Here is a 16,177-nt window from a genome sequence, read left to right as displayed (position 1 = left end):
TTTAATGTGCTACCACCAGCCTCAAGTCTGTGGAATGGGGTGAGCTCCAGATTCAAAGGTTTCAGGGAAACTCATTAATGCAACTTTTTAGCCTACTCCCCACATACAATAAGAGCACCTGTAAACAGCTGTGTGGTTTGTTTTTTGGCAAGTCAAAAATGAGTGACTCGTCCAAAGGGCAGGGCAAAATTAACCACTCTGCTGGGGAAGCGACTGACTAGGGCAGGGATGTCGAAAGGCAGCCCTCCAGCTCTTGGGAAATAGAACTCCTATCATGCCCAGCCACACTTTATTTTGGCAGGGTGTGATGGGAGTTGGATTCCAAGAACAGCTGGAGAGTCAAAGCTGCCTACCCCAGGACTAGGGTCTCACCGAAATAGACTGATCTACTATAGATGTGAATTTGAATCCATTTAATTCCCTGGGTCCTTGTTAGGATCCCAGGCTGGCAGCTGCCCTTCAAAGGGGGTTTGAGTGGTCACCTTGGAGTTCAAGCAAGCACAGGCTCATCTGGCCTTGCCACACTACCCAGAAAAGAACATAAATTTGCCTCTGGACCCTCTCTTTGGGGTTCTTTTTCTGATGTGGAGGCCTAGAAAGGTTTACGAGGCAGTCCCGCCCTCCAGTACCCCCACCCCATCCCACATTGAGGCTCAAATGTGATCTATTGATCCCACCTTCTCCAGGATTTCCCCTGGGCCCTACAAGGTTTGCAACTGGTCTACCCCACAATCCTAAGGAGCAAGAAGACCAGATGTTTCCTGCCAGCAACAATATGGTAAGGTTTAAGACAGACTTTGTTCCTTGACAGTCTATTGCTTCTTGCAGGTATGTTAAGAGGATGCAAAAACAGAGACAATTCGTATGGTGAAGACAAAAGTGCAGTGAAACATTAGCCTTCTATATTTTGAGTGTCCTGAGGGTGGCAGCACAGTTTTGGAAGAATGTAAGCCATGGGCTGTGAAAGAGAAACCAAGTTATAATACTCCCAAGAGGATACCCTTTTTAAAGGAACTTGGCAAGTTTTAAGAACAGCCCTCACAAAACTCTTAATGACATCTCCTCCTTATCAAAAAGGTGGCAGCAGAAAGACCATAACCTCAGGCTCCATCTTTGTTTGTAGATCAAACAACAGACTCTTCAACATGCCAATTTCCCCAAGGAAAGCTTATTTTTAAAGTGCATAGGAACATAAGGACATAGGAAGCTGCCATATAATAAGTCAGACCATTGGTCTACCTAGCTCAGTATCGTCTTCACAGACTGGCAGTAGCTTCTCCAAGGACAGGAATCTCTATCAGCCCTATCTTGGAGATGACAAGGAGGGAACATGGAACCTAGATGCTCTTCCAAGATGCTATTCCTCCATCCCCTAAGAGGAATATCTTACAGTGCTCACATGCAGTCTCCCATTCGTATGCAACCAGGGCAAACTCTGCTTAGCTAAGGGGAATGATCATCCTTGCTACAACAAGACATGGCTACTGCTTTTCATTATAATAAGAGAGAGAATTTTAAAAGGATTGTGAACTGGCAGCCTTGTGCACCCACCCCCACAGATCATGGGGTCTCCCATCTCTCACCATTCCCATATATGGGTTGCAGCTCTCTAATGTTAAATAGGACTGGGACACATTCTTGAATGGGTGAAGGTTTGGTCCAAATTTGGGTGGGTAAAAGGCAAAGTAAATCTGAGCCCCTCTCTTTCACAGCTTTGGAGGTTGAAGCACGCCATTTCCAGCTTCATCACCCTGAGGGGAAAACCATGTTAGTGCCTCCAGTCCTTCATTTTCCTTTTTAGTTTTAAAATTCTCTCTCACTACATTCAGCTTTTCCAGCTGACTCAGGTGGGTGTCACCCAAAACACCCTGGGCCTATTCCAGGAGGCACATGAATTGCAAAATGGCATACAATGCTATTAAAATATACGATCTTCCAGGGGAAATCTTTCCACTTGCAAGAATCCTGCCTCCACAGACATAAAAGGTAGAAGTCTGCTTTTTTTTTTTAAAGGCTCCTTAATTCTACACCCACCCACCCACCCACCCAGAATATGCATGCAGCTGGCATATAGTCAGGGCAGTGCCAGAGCAGTTGAGGGAAGGCACAGACCTCAAGTCTTGTCATAGTCCTAAAATCAATGTGGAAAAGAAGCAGGAAGAGATAGGGGTGGAAGAGATAGGAAGAGATAAGAACAGGGAAGGGGACAGATTGCCTGGATATGCTTCTCTCCCACATCACTATCACCATATTTGTTACTTTGGTCAAGTTACTGTCACCCTCCAGAGTTCCCCACATGCACCAGTGAACTGCACAGCCAAGCAGAGGGACAGTGCCGTCAGATATATTAATAATCTCTTCCAAAATCCAACTCTTTGAAGATTCTACTTCTCAACAACACTGATTGGAGCCAGGCTTGTTCTTTTTGAGAGGCAAAGTCATCATCAAACAATCAGATTTGGGAAGTGATACATATATCAAGTCATCTTGACACTTAATGATCCAGTTGATTGCATACAGTCTTTAGTTCTTAGATTTAGTTCGGAGATCTACTTATGCTGACACTGAGTCATGAAGAAGCCTTGACAGACATTCAAAAGATAATACAAGTTTTGACTAATTTTGATAATTACTGTTATCTTAGGAACATAGGAACATAGGCAGCTGCCATATGCCGAGCCAGCCCATGGGTCCATCTAACTCAGTATTGCCTACACAGACTGGCAGTGGCTTTACCTTCTCCAAGGTTGCAGGCAGGTGTCTCTGTCAGCCCTATTGTGGAGATGCCAGGGAAGGGAACTTGGAACCATCTGCATGCAAGCAGGCAGGTGATCTTTGACTGAGCTACGGCCATATCCCTTAAGGGGAATATCGTACAGTGCTCACAGGTTGCCTCCCATCCAAAGGTGGACCAGGGTGGACCCTGCTTAGCAAAAAGGGACCAATCATGATTGCTACCACAAGACCAGCTTCTACTTGTGTCTGTTCCTGCAGGTGCCTGCTAATGTTTCGGCCCTAAGCGGAAGTGAAGCTCCATTACCAAGCTGCCACAAAGCAACTGGGAGATGGGGTGATTTTTAATGAATTGCTGTTTTATTAATATAATGATGACACCCACATCTATTTCTCCATGTCAGGATCAGTGGGAGAAGGCATAACCTCCCTGAATGTCTACCTGGAGACGTTGGTGGGCTGGATGTTCTGTTCTAAGTTTTTATTGAACTGTTTTTATCTTCTTGTTAACTGCCCTGGGGTCTTAGGGCAAAGGGCGGGATGCAAATAGATATATATAAATTAAATAGTGAAAATCTGCTGGATTGCTTTCACACCCCAAAGGGAAAGACTATTGAGAGGGATAATGATGCCTCTCCATACCAGTTGCAGGGCAGCAACGGCAAGAGAGAGGGCATGCACTCAGCTCTTGCCTGTGGGCTTCTCAAAAGCATCTGGGGGATACCTTTGTGTGGAAATGGGGATGCTGGACTAGATGGTCCTTGGGCCTGATCCAGCAGGGCTGTTCTTATGTTCTTACTCTTAACCCAGACAAGACTGGTGTAGATTTGCTCCTACAAGAACAGCCTTCAGAACATTCTCTTCACCAAAAGGGGGCAGCAGAGACTCACCAAAGCCTCTGTCCCTCTGTCAATCCACAGACTCTTAAATCTCCTGACTGCCAAATATATGCAAATTCCCAAGAGAGAGAGTCTTTTTAAGGACAAAGCCCCCTGCTAAGAGAAGGGCTGAATCTCTTGTCTCTCATCTAATCATTCTCACTGAAGGGCTGAGATCTTTTATTGGGAAAATCATGAATTGGTTCCTCTGGGCTTTGATTTGTTTAATGCTTGGCCCATCCTGTAAGTATTTCCGAGGGTGAGAGATTGGAGCTGCTGATACCTTTCACGTGCTCCTCTTAATGATGACTGACAATGGAGATAAGTAGGGGAAACCCAATTTCAGTTGAATATTTTGGCTATGCCTCCACCCACAGCAGATTGGGGTTTTGTACAAAAGTGGTGTGAGCACATACACTTCACATATACACAGACATGCTTTGACTCTAATTACTGCTGTCTTCTGCAGGTGTCTTCTCTGGTCCACACTTGATCCAATCTGGCCCTGAAATAGTGAAGATTGGGGAGTCTTTCAAACTGACCTGCGCAATCACTGGTGTGCAAATCGGTGATCATTACTGGAGCTGGGCCCGGCAAGCTCCAGGGAAAGGGCTGGAATGGATGGGACGTATATGGAGGAGCGGAGTTGGAGCCGGAACGAATTACAATCCAGCATTCAGCAACAGAATCGGCATCACCAGGGACACCTGCAAAAACGAACTTTACCTTCTGCTGCTCTCCCTGACAGCTACAGACACTGCCACATATTACTGTGCAAAGGAAGGTCACACAGTGAGGCAAAGCAATGGGCCATCCATGCAAAAACCTCCTTCACGAGCAGACCTTTGTCACAGTCCATTGTAGCAGTCTCGCCTTGAGGGTAGGGGTCTGAGAATCAGAAGAAAAGGATCGCGTGCTCAGGATACATGTTGTAAATATAATTAAATGAAGACATCTTTCCCTATCTTCAGAATACGACTATGAGGTCCATCACACAATCACAGTCTGTGTTCTACCTGGGTTTGAGAGCTGTGTGATTTTTTAGTTCTGTGGAAGCAAGGGACGGATTGTCACTATTGCCGAGAGTGGGAGGGGAAGGTGCCGGGGGAAGTTGCGTTTAATTCACCTTCCCCCCACCCCACCAGGTGACCATGCTTTCCATTTTTGGTGTGCCTCTCACACACCCACACATTCCACACTCCATTAAGGAATACAGAGAGATCTCCAACTGGAACTTGTTGTTCCGGTCACCATGAATCTACAATGCACCTTGCCCACCCATAAATCCACTTGGCCCCTTCTCTGCCCTGTTTCCAGTTATTTCTGGTGCCATTGCTGCTTACACAGACACCACTCTTGAGAATAATCTCTCTAGTACATACAGATCATCTGTAAGACAAATGAAGACATACAGCAACATGGAAGGATGGGATGGCTGACTTACAAGGGGAACTACCATGTCATCTCCTTCAATGACCTGAGATTGAAGAGCAAGCCGTGAGATTATATAGACGGACATGCAAGACAATTGGTTTCTCCCAACCACGTGGTTCCCTTTCTCACTGGTGGCTTGAAGGGCCTGATGTTCTCCTCTTTTAACAATTATTAGGGCTGGCAGTTCTGACTACAGCTAATCCTGGAGACGTTTTATCCCCATTTTCACCATAGGCTCCCACTCTAGGAGGAAAGTGAAGACTAACCTTTTTATCCAGGTGTTTGGCCAAGGAGCCACCCTTTGAACTTTTTCAACAGTTAGCTGTATTTGTTCTGTTCTTAGGTTAGGAACATAGGAACATAGGAAGCTGCCATTTACCGAGTCAGACCATCTAGCTCAGTGTTGTCTTCACAGACTGACAGCAGCTTCTCCAAGGTTGCAGGCAAGAATCAGCCCTATCCTGGAGATGCTGCCAGGGAAAGAACTTGGAACCATCTGCTCTTCCCAGAGCGGCTCCATCCCCTGAAGGGAATATCTTCCAGTGCTCACACTTCTAGTCTCCCATTCATATGCAACCAGGTGGACCCTGCTTAGCTAAGGGGACAAGTCATGCTTGCTTCTACAAGACCAGCTCTCAGTACAGGAGGGGAGCAAGAGGTGTTGCTTTGTGGGGGAAGAAACTGGTGAGAAGTTAATGAGAGTAAATGAGAGGTTTTTGTTGAATTGTTTTTATCTTCTTGTTAACTGCCCTGGGGTCTTAGGGCAAAGGGCAGCATGTAAATATAAATATAAACTAATTAATAAAAATCTGCTGGATTGCTTCCACACCCCCAAGGAAATGACTATTATTAACCCAGACACATTAGAGACATGCTCCTCTAAGAACAGCCTTCAGAAAATTCTTTTCACCAAAAGGGGGCAGCAGAAACTCCCTAAAGCTTCTATCTCTATGTCAATCTACAGTTTCTTAAATCACCTGACTGCTAAATATATGCAAACAAACACCCAAGAAGAAGATTCTTTTTAAGGGCAAAACACTTCTAAGAGAAGGGCTGAGATTCCATTCCACTGGGTAGACCTGGGCCTGTGGATGGACTGATCTCTGTTCTTTCCAGAAACCTGCTTTTTAATCTATTTATTTTACTTATTTATTATCTCTCATCTAATCATTCCCACTTAAGGGCTGAGATCCTTTATTGAGAAAAGCATGGATTTCTACGTCTGGGCTTTGATTTGTTTAATGCTTGGCCTATTCTGTAAGTATTTCAGAGGGCGAAAGACTGGAGCTGCTGATATCTTACTGACTCCTTTTAACGATGACTAACAACAAAGATAATTAAAGGAAACCCATTTTTAATTGAACATTTTGGCTTATTCCTTTGTCAGCAACAGGTGGATGTTTTGTACAAAAGTTGTGTGTGAGCACATACACTTCGCATGGTGGCAGTTAAGAATGCTGTGTTAGCTGAGTTCCAGGCAGGTGATGAGAATGATTGACAGATGTTGGAGATGGATGCAACTCACATGCATGCATGCATGCATGCGCACACACACACACGCACACACACACACAGACAATCCAGGTTTTGGCTCTAATTACTGCTGTCTTCTGTAGGTGTCCGGTCCAGTCCACACTTGATCCAATCTGGCCCTGAAAGAGTGAAAATTGGGGAGTCTTTCAAACTGACCTGCGCAGGCACTGGTGTGCAAATCGGTGATCATTACTGGAGCTGGCTCCGGCAAGCTCCAGGGAAAGGGCTGGAATGGATGGGACGTATTTGGAGGAGCAGAGATGGAGCCGGAATGCAGTACAATCCAGCAATAAACAGCCGAATCGGCGTCACCAGAGACACCTGCAAAAATGAACTCTATGTTCTGCTGCTCTCCCTGACAGCTGCAGACACTGCCACATATTACTGTGCAAGGGAACTTGACACAGTGAGGCAATACAATGGAACATCCATGCAAAATCTTTCCTCAAGAGCAGATCTACATCTCAGCCCATTGTAGTGGTTGAGACTTTAGGTGAGGAGAATCAGAAGAAAGGGATCAAGTGCTCAGGATGCATGTTGCAAATATAATTAAATAAAGATACCTGTTCCTATCTTCAGAACAGGACTATGAATTCTTTTTGGGGTATTGGGTAGAACACCCTTGATGCAAATCTCCCCAGAAGATGCCTCCTGTTTAAATAGTAGGATCCAGGGTTGCTGGACTATATCTATTCCATACCTTCTGTTTCAAAGGAGTGAGAGAAGGCAAAGAGATGAAGTCCAGCTTGTTGTCTCTGAGCTTACTGAGCATCTCATCAGGTGAGGATTTAAGGGGGCAATTTTTTTTAAAGCACAAACTACCATATTTAATGCTAGGATCTGTCCCTTTTCGCAGTTGTCTTCTGCAGCCTCTGGTTGACCCAGTCTGGACCAGGAATAGTGAAGCCAGGACTCTCTTCCAAGCTAACCTGTGCTGTCTCTGGTGTCCAAGGCAGTGACCACTATTGGAACTGGATCCGACAGCCTCCAGCGGGGAGCGGGGAATCTATGGGAGGCATTTGGAGCACTATAGCAGGAGAAACCACATGCTACCATTCAGACTTCAGCAGTCACATTGGGATCACCAGAGACAACTCCAGAAATGAGGTCTATCTTCAGTTGCATTTCCTGACTGCGGCAGATGCAGCAACGTATTATTGTGCAAGAAATATCGATAGGAGCGACAGTGTTACATCCCAATACCAAAATTCTTTCCTGGGATGCACACAGACAAAGAGGAAGTTCTCTAACTTCCTCGAGAGCAAGTGAACTGAGAGAGCAAGCTCTCTCTTCCTGTTGGCATTCAACTCTTTCTTGACCTAGTCCCTTGACCTCTCTTGAATGTCAGGGATCATTGCCCCCAAAGGGACACAGACCCTGTTCGGATTGGTTTGAAGGGTGAAAGAGGAACTGTGAAGGGCTACCACACCTTATCTTCAGTGATCCTTCTGGTGTTTTTGTTTAATCCATTCCTTGACCCAGGCCAGCTTTTGAATGGGGCTTTAATTACTTGTATTCCTGATCTGGAGTAGAGGCGGGGATAACAGCCAGCAGCAATAGCTCTGAAAAGCAGTTGGCACTTGCCTCTCTGTGAAATGATATCCATTTCATTAAACAATATTCATGTTCCACTCCTTTGCCTTGTCCTTGCATACCATAACTCTTTCCCTTGGATTCCACACCCCTCAATCTCATAGGAACATAGAAAGCTGCCATATACTGAGTCAGACCCTTGGTCCATCTAGCTCAATACTGTCTACACAGACTGGCAGTGGCTTCTCCAAGGTTGCAGGCAGGAGTCTCTCTCAGCCCTATCTTGGAGATGCTGCCAGGGAGGGAACTTGAAACCTTCTGCTCTTCTCAGTGGCTCAATCTCCTGAGGGGAAATATCTTACAGTGCTTACACTTCTAGGCTCCCTTTCATATGCAGCCAGGGCAGACCCTGCTTAGCTAAGGCGACAAGTCATGCTTGCTGCAACCAGACTTCCTCTCCTCTCCAGTTGCACATTCCTTCCAAGTGCTTATCTAGAAGAATGTCCCACTGGGCTCAGACTGGCTCTCCTGACCTTGCCACGCTGACCAGAGATGAACATGAATATGACTCTGGAGTCTCTCTCTCTAGGGTTCCTTTTTCTGACATGGAGGCCTATAAAGGTATGCTAGACAGTCCCACCATCCAGTACCCATGGGCAGAGCCACCATTGGGTGAATGTGTTCAAAGAACCTGGGCCGCCACCAATCAGGGGCCGCAAGCACGGCCCCAGATACACACCCCACACCTGATGTCAGACACAGGGGGATTTTTTTTGGTCCCAAATGGGGCCAGGCAGCCCCGTTTAAAGCCAAAATTGAGCAGCACTGTGTTGGCAGCACGGCCGGAGTGACTCCCCCTGCGTTAGAGGCAGGGAGAGCCACTTCTGGTCTCACTGCTAACGCAGCGAGGCTGATTGATCTCCCTCCCAAAGGGGGCTGCACGGGCCCTGTTTAGGAGAGAGAGATCAGCCCATGCTGCATTCGCAGCACAGCCAGAAAGGTTCTCCCTGCCTTTAAGGCGGGGAGAGTCACTCCAGCCCATGCTGCCCAATGCAGCGTAGGCCGATCTCCCTTCCAAATGGGGTTAAGCGGCAGATGTGGGGGATGTGGCTAGCCGGGCCCCTGTGTCTGACGTCAGACGCAGGGGGGCAGGGCCAGGGGTCTGGGACAGCTGCACACAGTCCACCGCTAGCCTCCCCATGCTTCTGCCACCCCAGCATCTGGGCTCAGTTGTGATCTATTGATCCCACCTTCTCCAGGACTTCCCCTGGGCCCTACAGGGTGTCCAGAATCCTGAAGCAGTCTCTCTCATGATCCATGGTGGTGGCTGTACAATCCTGCCAGTTCACAATCCTTTAAAAATTCTCTTTCTTATTATAATGAAAAGTAGTAGCCATTATTCCAACTGGTCTATTAATTAGTTTACTAGAAACCAGCCACCCTCTGGATCCCTTTCCCCACCCAATCCCTAAATCTTCACTAGTATCAAGGTCCCTGTTTCCAGGCCAGCTTCCTTGTTCCATAATATTTCCTAGGGATTTGCAAAGCTATTTTCCATATATATTTATATATATATATATCTCCATTATTAATTTTCTGAATTTTTAAGGAGAAAGAAGACCAGATGTTTTCTGCCAACAATATGGTGAGGTTTAAGAGAGACTTTATCCCTTCACAGCCTATTGCTTCTTACGGCTATGTTAAGAGGAAGCAAAAACAGAGGCAATTTGTGCCGTGAAGACGAAGGTGCAGTGAAACATTAGCCTTCTATGTTTTGGGTGTCCTGTAGGTGGCAGCACTGTCTCGGAAGAATGTAAGCCAGAGGCTGTGACTGTGAAAGAGAAACCAAGTTAAAATACTCCCAAGGGGAAAGGAAGTTAGTAAGTTTTAAGAAAAGCCCACACAAAACTCTTAATGCCATCTTCTCCTTAGCCAAAAGGAGGCAGCAAAAAGGTCATAACCTCAAGCTCTGGTTTTGTTTGTACATCAAACCATAGACTCTTAAAACGGAAAGGAAAGGTGTGCCATCGAGTCGGTGTTGACTCCTGGCAGGCACAGAGCCATGTGGTTTTCTTTGGTAGAATACAGGAGGGGTTTATCATTGCCTTCTCCTGCGCAGTATGAGATGATGCCTTTCAGCACCTTCCTGTATTGCTGCTGCCCGATATAGGAGTTTCTGGTGGGAAACACACCAGTGGGGATTCAAACTAACAGCCTTCCTGGCATGCCCAGGAATAGTGAAACATGGGGAATCTTATAAACTGAGCTGTGCAGTCTCTGGTGTGCAACCCTCTATGCGAGGTTTCAGACCAGTTTAACAGTCACCACTTCACCCAGAGCATCCTGGGAAATGTAGTTGCTTGATATTGTTGAGTAACCCCCTGCAACAACTCCTAGGTTTCCTCCACAACTCACACTTAAACACGGAATTGTGGTTGTCTTGTGAGAGGCAAAGATTATTAACCCAGGCAGGTCTGGTGTAGATTGGCTCCCCCAAGAACAGCCTTCAGAAGATACTTTTCACCAAAAGGGGGCAGCAGAGATTACCCAAAGCCTCTGTCCCTATGTCATCCACACTTAAATCACCTGACTGCCAAATATATGCAAATACCGAAAAGGGAGATTATTTTTAAGGGCAAAGCCCCCAGTCTCAGAGAAGGGCTGAGTCTCTCTTGTCTCTCATCTAATCATTCTCACTTAAGGGCTGAAATTCTTTATTGAGAAAAGCATGGATTTGTTTCTCTGGGCTTTGATTTGTTTAGTGCTTGGCCCATCCTGTAAGTATTTCAGAGAGTGAAAGGCTGGAGCTGCTGATACCTTTCACACGCTCCTTTTAATGATGACTGACAACAGAGAGAATTCGTTGAGCATTTTGGCTTATGCCTTCATCAACAACAGATGGATTTTCTTTTTGTACAAACGTTGTGAGAGCACGTAGACCTCACAAGGTGGCAGTTTACAAATGTTGTGTTAGCAGCATTACAGGCGGGTGACAAGAAGAGAGTGACTGATAGATGTAACATACATGCACACACACACCCAAACAAAAAGACAATCCAGGTTTTGGCTCTAATTACTGCTGTCTTCTGCAGGTGTCTGGTCTGGTCCACACTTGATCCAATCCGGCCCAGAAATAGTGAAAATTGGGGAGTCTTTCAAACTGACCTGCGCAGTCACTGGTGTGCAAATCGGTGATTATTACTGGAGCTGGCACCGGCAAGCTCCAGGGAAAGGGCTGGAATGGATGGGACGTGTATGGAGCAGCGGAGATGGAGCCGGAACCGATTACAGTCCAGAATTCAGTAACAGAATCGGCATTACCAGGGACACCTGCAAAAATGAAGTTTATCTTCTGCTGCTCTCCCTGACAGCTGCAGACACTGCCACATATTACTGCGCAAGGGAACCTAACACAGTGAGGCAAAGCAATGCAAAAACCTCCTTCAAGAGCAGATCTTTGCCACAGCCCATTGTGATAGTCTAGCTTCGAGGTTAAGGGTCTGAGAATCGGAAGAAAGGGATCAAGTGCTCAGGATGCATGTTGCAAATATAATTAAATAAAGACATCTTTCCCTATCTTCAGAACAAGACAATGAGCCGGGTCTCACGATTAGTGAGACCAGGTTTTGGAGGGTGCACGGGGAGAGCTGGCTAAGCCTGCTCTCCCTGCACACGAGCAGGGAGGGAGCCCTGGGCAGCCAGATTGCTGGCTCCGAGATGGAGCTGGCAGGGGCTGGGGAGTTCTAGAGCTGCGCGGCCCCTGGAAGCCCCTGTATGCCCTACGCGAGCACACAGGGCATACTGGCAGGTGTGTATCTGTCAGGGGCATATATAGGGTGGGGTAGGCAGGGCACATGCCCTGGGTGCCACTTGAAGGGGGGGTGCAAATTGTAATTTTTTTTTTAATTGGCCACTGAAAACAAAATGGCCACTGCGCATGTTCAAATGGCCTCTGTGAGGCCCTAGGCCTCGCAGAGGCCATTTGAGCATGCACGGTGGTCATTTTGTTTCCAGTGGCCATTTTTTAAAATAAAAAATAAAAAATGGCCACCACACATGCTCAAATGGTCCCTGCAAGGCCCTAGAGGCCAGTGGGGGGAGGGAAAACCTTTTCAGACCCCCCCGCCCACAGTCTTTAGGAAGTCCCCCAAAGGGGCTACAGGTTAAAAAAAAAACTTTAAAAAAAATTAATATACCATAAGTCACTGTACACATATTCAGTTTGGCGCTATGTAAAGTGAATCAGGGCTTGTGAATACTGAGCTGAAGCTTATGAGCTAGGATTGTATTCATTTGTTTCTTGTGATAAGTGAGTTAAATGTGATGTCTTAATAATATGGCTATTAATGGTGAGTTTGTTTTTGAATCAGTGTGAAGTCCTTAGTATTAAGGCCCACTGGGAGTTTCTTGCTCTCTTTCTCTCATTTTAACTGTCTTTCTGAAATACTAGAATATATCCCATGCCGTGACAGAGTTTACTCTGCATATCTTTTAATTATTTTCAGAGTATCTGGGAAAAGCCAAATTCTCCATTTATTTTTAAAACTTATGTAATAGAGATGCTACAATGCATAGTAGAGATTAGACAGACACTTCTGTTTAGTTTTCCAAGTACACCTCCACATTGTATTTTGGTATTTCATGAGCCCCGGCATACTGAAATTTGTAGTTTCCCAGCATTTTTTGGTCTAGCTACGTTCACTGCTAAATAGTTTTTGAAATATTAAAAGATTAATGAGCTGGACTAGTATTTTTGAGCTGATATTATGGTAAAGTTATCTGAAAGATGGGTGTCGGATGTTTGGATAGGGGGTTCAATTTCAGTGCTTGCCCTAGGCGCTATTTTCCCTAGATATGCCGTAGCATACTCAGGGACCCCCGGAGTCGGGAGGTGCTTTTTGCCTCCCCTCCTGGGGTCTACTCATGAGTAACCACGGCACGGAGCCGCGCCACATCTACTCACTATCTGTAAAACGAGGCTTGTGGAGCACCCGCTCCACAAACTAGGTTTTAGAGGAGGGCTACAAGAGCGAGCTAGCCCCTTGTACGCCTGCAAGGCTTACACAAGTAGCAAAAATCGGGCTAGGTTCTCGATTTTTGCTGCTCGTGAGAATAGCCCCAATGAGATCATTCACACAATCACAAACTGTGTTCTACCCGGGATTGGGAGCTGAGTGTGCTCCCAATTTTGGGTTGTGTGGAAGCAAGGGGGCGATTCACACAATCACCAGGAGCGTGCAGGGAGGTCATGGGGGAAAGGCTGCTTTTAACTCACCTTTTACCCAGATGACCGAGTAGTCTGTCTTTGGCATGACTCCTATGCGCCCACACATTCAACACTCCATACAGGAGTGCAGATGGATCTCTGGCTGGAACTAGTCATTCCAGCCGCAACGTATTCCACAGTGCACCGTGCTGTGTCTGCAGTATATTTGGGAAAGCTCCGTGCCATGGCAACTCATGAGTATACCCCCGACTGGGAGGCTAAAAAGCAGCCTCCTGCCTCGGGGGTCTCTCCAGTATGCCCTGCACATAAGCCCTCCCCACTAACCCTCCCCAGGCTCTTCTCACCGATAGTGAGAAGAGCCTCATAGACTTGCTCCTGTCGGAACAACCTTCAGAAAAATCTCTTCACCAGAAGGGGGCAGCAGAGACTCTGCAAAGCTTCTGACTCTGCATCAATCCACAGACTCTTAAATCACCTGACCCCCAAACACATGCAAATTCCCAACAGGAGGATTGTTTTTAAGGGCAAAACTCCAAGCGGAAGAGACCTACTTGTTCTAGGGTATCTCCTCTAACCATTCCCCCAAAGGGTTGAAATTCTTTATAGAGAAAATCATGCATTTGTTCATTTGGGCTTTGATTTTTTTTAATGCATGGCCCTTTCTGTAAGTATTTCAGAGAGTGGGCAACTTGAACTGCTGCTATCTTTTCACATGCTTCCTTTATCCCGCTGGGCGCATCCCTCTTTGATCTGGCTCGATCACACCAAAATCAGTGGGTCTTGCATTCTTAATAATGCACTTGAGGCCCCACTGTTTCCCATGGGACCCAGGCAAGACAAATTTTCCTATTAGGCTATTTGATACACCTTGTTTTTCCCATTCACATATCCAGTGAAATACTTCATTGCCTAGGAAAACTTGTGCCACAAAAAATGATGAGTTTATGACCAAAGTTGGCATAAGGCTATCATATCATCATGAATGTTGTTTTTGTTCTGCTTCCTTTGCTTAGGTGTCCTCTCTGAAGTGCAGTTGGTCCAGTCTGGATCAAGAATGGTGAAGCCCAGAGAGATCCTCAGTCTAACATATTCTGCCACATTCTCTGATGATGAGCACTTCAGATTTGAGGGGTCTCTCTGGAGCTGGATCCAGCAGCCTCCAGGGAAAGGCCTGGAAATGGATGGGATATATAATACCACTTACTGAGCTCACAAAATATGCTCCATCTCTCCAAGACCAGATAGGAATTTCATCTGACTCTTCTAAGGAACAGTTTTCCCTCCAGCTGAGCTCCCTGGCAGCTGCAGACACAGCCACTTATTACTGTGCAAGAGAAGCACAGTGTGCAGAGTGAGGCAGGGACTCAGACAAAAACCAGAATGGAAACAATGAACTGCACTGTCCATTGTTTATCGACAATGTGTCTCCTGTGACCTTGTGCTTGGATCTCACTTGATGGTGAGTTGCTCACTTGGAGGGGCTAGGACAGGGGTGCACTTGGCCCTCCAGCTGTTGTTGAACTACAACTCCTATCTTCCCTAGCACAATAAGATGTGGCTGGGTATGATGGGAGTTGTAGCTCAAAAACAGCCCATGGGAGCTGTGGGGATCGGGGGCAGAGTGCCCCCCAAAAGTTCCAGGATACCCCACGCACACGTGGGGTATCCTGGAGAGACCCCCGAGACTGGGAATCTGTTTGCAGCCTCCCGGTCAGGGGTCCACTCATGTGTCGCCGCATACCATGGCAACACACGATCAAAAAGATGAGGTTATCAGAGCTCTCACTCTGTTAAACTCATCTAAGGGGAGGAGTACTTTGGGAGGTTTGCTGCCGGGAGCCACACAGCTCCAGTTGCAGCACAAGGTCGCCCCAAAGTGGGCTAGACTCCCCTAGCCTGCTTTTGGCCGATTGTGAGAATAGCCTGTCACTTCTACTCATGGAGGTGGGTCTCACAATCAGCAAGACCTGCCTCCAGAGGGTTTGTGGGGAGAGTGGGCTAAGCCCGCTCTCCCCGCAGACGATCATTAAGCCCTCGGGGGTGGCGGGATCAGTCATCCACACAACTGCTGGCTCTGTCATGGAACCGATGGGGGCTTGGGAATTCGGGGGCCGTGCAGCCCCTGGGAGTTCCAGCATGCTCTGCACAAGCACGTGGAGCATGCTGGACAGACCCCCACACTGGAAGGCTTCTTTTTAGTCTCCCGGTCAGGAGTCTCCTCGTGGGTTGCCCTGGCACAGAGCCAGGGCACAGCAACACAAATGAGGCAGGTCTCACAATCAGTGAGACCTGCTTTGTAAGGGTTTGCGGGGTGAGTGGGCTAAGCCCGCTCTCCCCGCAGATGAGCAGGGCGGCAGCCCTGGGTGGCCAGATCGGCCGCCCACACAACTGCCCGCTTCGTGACGGAGCCAGTGGGGGCTGGGAGGATTGGGGGCCACACGGCCCATGGAAGCTCCAGTATGCCCTGCGTGAGTGCGCAAGACATACTGGAGAGACCCCTGAACCGGGCGGCTGCTTTTAAGCCTCCCGGTTGGGGGTCTACTTGTGAGTTGCTGTGGCACGAAGCCATGCTGCAGCAACTCATGATTAGAAAAACCGGGTTTGCGGAGCGCTCGCTCTGCAAACCCGGTTTAAGGGTAGGGGTAGTTAGGCGGGTCAACTGCCTGGAAGCCACTGGGCTCTCCTGCGAGCCCGGTGGCTCATACGGTCAGGTGAAATTGGGCTAGGCTCTCCTAGCTCGATTTCGCCTGATCGTCAGAATAGCCTCAATCACTTCTACCCAAGCTCTCCTCCTACCACACAGCAGAACATTCGGAGCATACACAACTCCCATACCTGG

At 47.3% G+C, this 16,177-nt stretch overlaps 1 protein-coding gene and 1 long non-coding RNA gene across 2 annotated transcripts in view; one reads left to right on the top strand and one right to left on the bottom strand.

Moving 5' to 3' along the window:
• Positions 1-16,177, top strand: part of LOC128329543 (uncharacterized) — a 471,544-nt gene that overhangs the window by 216,154 nt on the left and 239,213 nt on the right. The window lies entirely within an intron of this gene.
• Positions 1-16,177, bottom strand: part of LOC128328774 (uncharacterized) — a 55,902-nt gene that overhangs the window by 4,428 nt on the left and 35,297 nt on the right. The window lies entirely within an intron of this gene.

Source organism: Hemicordylus capensis, chromosome 6, assembly GCF_027244095.1.
Source record: "Hemicordylus capensis ecotype Gifberg chromosome 6, rHemCap1.1.pri, whole genome shotgun sequence".
In the NCBI taxonomy this organism is placed as follows: domain Eukaryota; kingdom Metazoa; phylum Chordata; class Lepidosauria; order Squamata; family Cordylidae; genus Hemicordylus; species Hemicordylus capensis.
The sequence above is the reverse complement of the archived record's forward strand: the minus strand, read 5'-3'. Positions and strand labels throughout refer to the sequence as shown.